The 4,240-nt window shown below is 44.0% G+C and overlaps 1 protein-coding gene across 2 annotated transcripts in view; it reads right to left on the bottom strand.

Moving 5' to 3' along the window:
• TLR6 (toll-like receptor 6) overlaps nucleotides 1-4,116 on the bottom strand; it is a 29,315-nt gene extending 25,199 nt beyond the window's left edge. Inside the window, exon 1 of one of the 2 annotated variants that reach the window (XM_010833589.1) lies at nucleotides 4,041-4,116. The gene's annotated coding sequence lies outside the window, so the exon portion shown is untranslated. Of the gene's footprint in view, nucleotides 1-3,916; nucleotides 3,966-4,040 lie in introns of those variants that run through there. The other variant, XM_010833590.1, reaches the window with a different exon arrangement.
• Between the last annotated feature and the right edge of the window lie 124 nt (nucleotides 4,117-4,240).

The raw sequence follows: 4,240 nt of genomic DNA, 5'->3' as shown, positions 1-4,240 counted from the left end.
GAGTCTTGAGAGTCCCTTTGGACAGCAAGGAGATCAAACCAGTCAATCCTAAAGGAAATCAATTCTGAGTTTTCATTGGAAGGACTGATGCTGAAGCTGAAGTTTCAATATTTTGGCCACCTGATGCAAAGAGCGGACTCATTGGAAGAGACCCTGATGCTGAGAAAGACTGAGGGCAGGAGGAGAAGGGGATGACAGAAGACGAGATGGTTGGATGGCATCCCCGACTCAATGGACATGAGTTTGAGCAAACTCCAAGAGAAAATAAAGGACAGGGAACCCCGGTGTGCTGCAGTCCATGAGGTCACAAAGAGTCGGACACAACTGAGCGACTGAACAACAACAAACATAATACCCCCAATGTTGGTCAGAATGTGAGGAAACAGGAGCTCTCACATATGTCCAGAGATCCTGACTTAAACAGTCTGGGATGTAGTTGGCCATCAGTACTATTTTGAAAATTCTTCAGGTGATTCTACTCCAACCCAGTGAGGATCGGAGACCCTGAGATCTAAATGCCAGACTCTGCTCTTCTTTACACCAGAAATCCTTGAAAGAGTTGTTTCACTCACTGTCTCTAATTATTCTCCTCCCATTCTCTCAAACCCACTCAATGCAAGTAGCCTTCCCTTCAGCTCCAGAGAAACAACCCTTGTGAAGGTCACCAATGACCACACTGCCAATCCCAAAGGTCAAGTCTCAACTTTCATCGTAACTACCAGCAGCATTTAACACAGTTAGAGGGATATGAAAAGTTTTCTTACTTGATTGCTGGAGGAATCAGGCATCCTGACTTCAGACTATACACAAAGCCACAGTAATCAAAATGGTATGATACTGGCACAAAAACAGAAATAGAAGTCAATGGGACAGAATAGAAAGCCCATAAATAAACGGACACACCTATGGTCAATGAATCTATGACAAAGGAGGCAAAACTATACAACGGAAAAAACCAATCTCTTCAATAAACGGTGCTGGAAAAACTGAACAGCTATATGTAAGGAATAGGAAATTAGAACATTCTTTAACACCATACACAAAAATAAACTCAAAATGGATTAAAAACCTATATGTAAGACCAGATACTATAAAATTCTTAGAAGAAAACATAAGCAGAACACTCTTTACATAAATAGAGGCAGTATCTTTTTCAAGCTGTCTCCTAGAGTGATGGAAATAAAAACAAAAATTAACAAATGGGACCTAATTAAACTCAAAAGTGTTTACACAGCAAAGGAAACCATAAACAAAATGAAATGACAACATACAGAATGGGAGAAAATATTTGCAACCAACAAGGGATTAGTCTCTAAAATTTACAAACAATTAATGAGGCTCACTGTGAAAAAACCTGAGCGACGAAGAATTGATGCTTTTGAACTGTGGTGTTGGAGAAGACTCTTGAGAGTCCCTTGGACTGCAAGGAGATCCAACCAGTCCATCCTAAAAGAGATCAGTCCTGGGTGTTCATTGGAAGGACTGATGCTGAAGCTGAAGCTCCAGTACTTTGGCCACATGCTGTGAAGAGTTGACTCATTGGAAAAGACTGATGCTGGGAGGGATTGGGGGCAGGAGGAGAAGGGGACGACAGAGGATGAGATGGCTGGATGGCATCACTGACTCGATGGACGTGCGTTTGAATGAACTCCGGGAGTTGGCGATGGACAGGGAGGCCTGGCGTGCTGCGATTCATGGGGTTGCAAAGAGTCAGACAAGACTGAGCGACTGAACTGAACTGAACTGAATGAGGCTCAATTAAAATAAATAAATAAGAAGACCTAAACAGACATTTTTCCAAAGAAGACATATAGCTGACCAAGAGATACATGAAAAGACATTCAACATTGCTAATTATTAGAGAAATGCAAATCAATACTATAACTAGATGTCATCTCACATCAGTCAGTATGCTGCTGCCGCTAAGTCACTTCAGTCGTGTCCGACTCTGTGCAACCCCATAGACAGCAGCCCACCAGGCTCACCGTCCCTGGGATTCTCCAGGCAAGAACACTGGAGTGGGTTGCCATTTCCTTCTCCAATGCATGAAAGTGAAAAGTGAAAGTGAAGTCGCTCAGTCCTATCCTACTCCTAGCGACCCCATGGACTGCCGCCTACCAGGCCCCTCCGTCCATGGGATTTTCCAGGCAAGAGTACTAGAGTTGGTTGCCATTGCCTTCTCCCAATAGCCATCATCAAAAAATCTACAAAGAATAAATGCTGGAGGAGGTGTGGAGAAAAGGGAACCCTCCTACACTGTTGGTAGGAATGTAAATTGGTACAGTCACTATGGAGAACTACAGGGACGTTCCTTAAAAAACTAAAAGTAAAACTTAAAAACTAAAACTAGAACTATCATAGATCCAACAATCCCATTCCTGGACATGTATCTGGAGAAAAACATGGTTTGAAAGGCTACATGCACCCCAATGTTCATTGCAACCTTGTTTACAATAGTCAAGACATGGAAGCAACCTAAATGTCTACAGATGACTGGATAAAGAAAATGTGGTACATATACAATGGAATATTACTCAGCCATTAAAAAGAATGAAATAATGCTATTTGCAGCAACGTAGATGGACCTAGACATCATCATACTAAGTGAAGTCAGACAAAGAAAGACAAATACAGTGGTGCTTATACGTAAAATCTTTTAAAAATTGTACAAATGAACTTTTTTTTACAAAACAGAAAGATTCACAGACTTTGAGAACAAACTTATTGTTGTGGGCGGCGGGGAGGAGGGGGATAGATTAGGAGTTTGGGATTGATCTATATAAAATAGATAACCAACCAGGAATTATTGTATAGCACAGGGAACTGTGCTCAGTATTCTGTAATAACCTGAATGGGAAAGAATTTGAAAAAGAATAGATACATGAATGTGTATAATTGAATCCCTTTGCTATACACCTGAAACTAACATGAGATTGTTAACTGACTATACTCCAGTATAAAATAAAAATAAAAATTTAAATTAAAAAAACGGGTGGGGAGTGGAATGCGTGATTGGGCTGTTGCCTTTCAGCAGGGTAGAGAGGGGCAGGTTTGGCAAAGGAACTTGCTGTGCCCTGTGCTAAGTCGCTTCAGTTACGTCCGACTCTTTGCGACCCTGTGGACTACAGCCTGCCAGGCTCCTCTGTCCATGGAACTTTCCAGGCAAGAATACTGGAGTGGGTCCGGTTGCCATGCCCTCCTCCAGGGCATTTTCCGGACCCAAGGATCCAACCGGTATCTCTAATGTCTCCTGCATCAGCAGGTGGGTTCTTTGACCCAAGGCACACATAAGTCACAGTCACGGTGTCTGTGGTACACCAAAACACACCTGGAATACAGTCTGCTAACACCACTGAAGAACTCAGAAAAAAATTACTGCTTTCAAAATTAAAATCTCCTTTTTATATAAAAATATACTATATATTCACAAGAATAGGTTTATACTGTACATGCGCTGTTCTAAGTTTCCCCTGCCCTCTCTTAATATTCGGCTATGGTCCGCCTTCCTTCCATATCAACAAACTGGACTTAGAGTTGTAATTTCTAACGACCACAGCATACCTGGTCGTTTCAAGTTACTAAAAATTACTTTACCAGTCTTTTGTTGGGAGGACAGTTTATTTCCGGGTTGTTTTCTCTGGCATAAACAATCACAGTCAACATCCTTGGACATACATGTGTGCACATTTGACTGTTTATTTAGTACACATTGGCAAACGTGGAATTCCTGGGCCAATGCTAACACATTTGAATTTTGATCCACGTTTCCAAACTGGCCTTCTAGAAAGTGTTTTTATTCGGTTGACTGGTTTTAAATCAGATGACACTCTTAAAAACAGGGTAAGGGAAAGCTATTTAAAGCACCATGGTAGGGGGTGGGGGGCGGTGGCGGAGGAGTGGGATCGAAAACTCTTACTTGAACTTGAGCAACCCCTTCCTGGTTTAACTGCGCAGTTTCCTGGGCGCTTTTAAAGGAAGCAAAGGCAACAGGAGAGCCCCAAGATCCGCCCCGGGCGGGGGTGGGCGCCCCTCCAGCTCACCAGGCGGCACGAAGTTCGGAAAAACCAAGTTTCCGTGGTTGGTCGGAAGTGCGGCCAGGACCCCCCTCCTCGAACCCAGCAGCCTGGGTGAGGGGGTGCCCGGACCTCCGCCGCGCTCCGGGCCGGGATGGGGCCACGGGGGCGGGCCCTGGTGGGGCCGCGGGGCGGGGCAGCTCGGCCAGCCCGCCCTGTCCCCCTCC

The sequence above is a fragment of the Bison bison genome, unplaced genomic scaffold, assembly GCF_000754665.1.
Source record: "Bison bison bison isolate TAMUID 2011002044 unplaced genomic scaffold, Bison_UMD1.0 scf7180017863790, whole genome shotgun sequence".
Classification (NCBI taxonomy): Eukaryota; Metazoa; Chordata; class Mammalia; order Artiodactyla; family Bovidae; genus Bison; species Bison bison.
The sequence above is the reverse complement of the archived record's forward strand: the minus strand, read 5'-3'. Positions and strand labels throughout refer to the sequence as shown.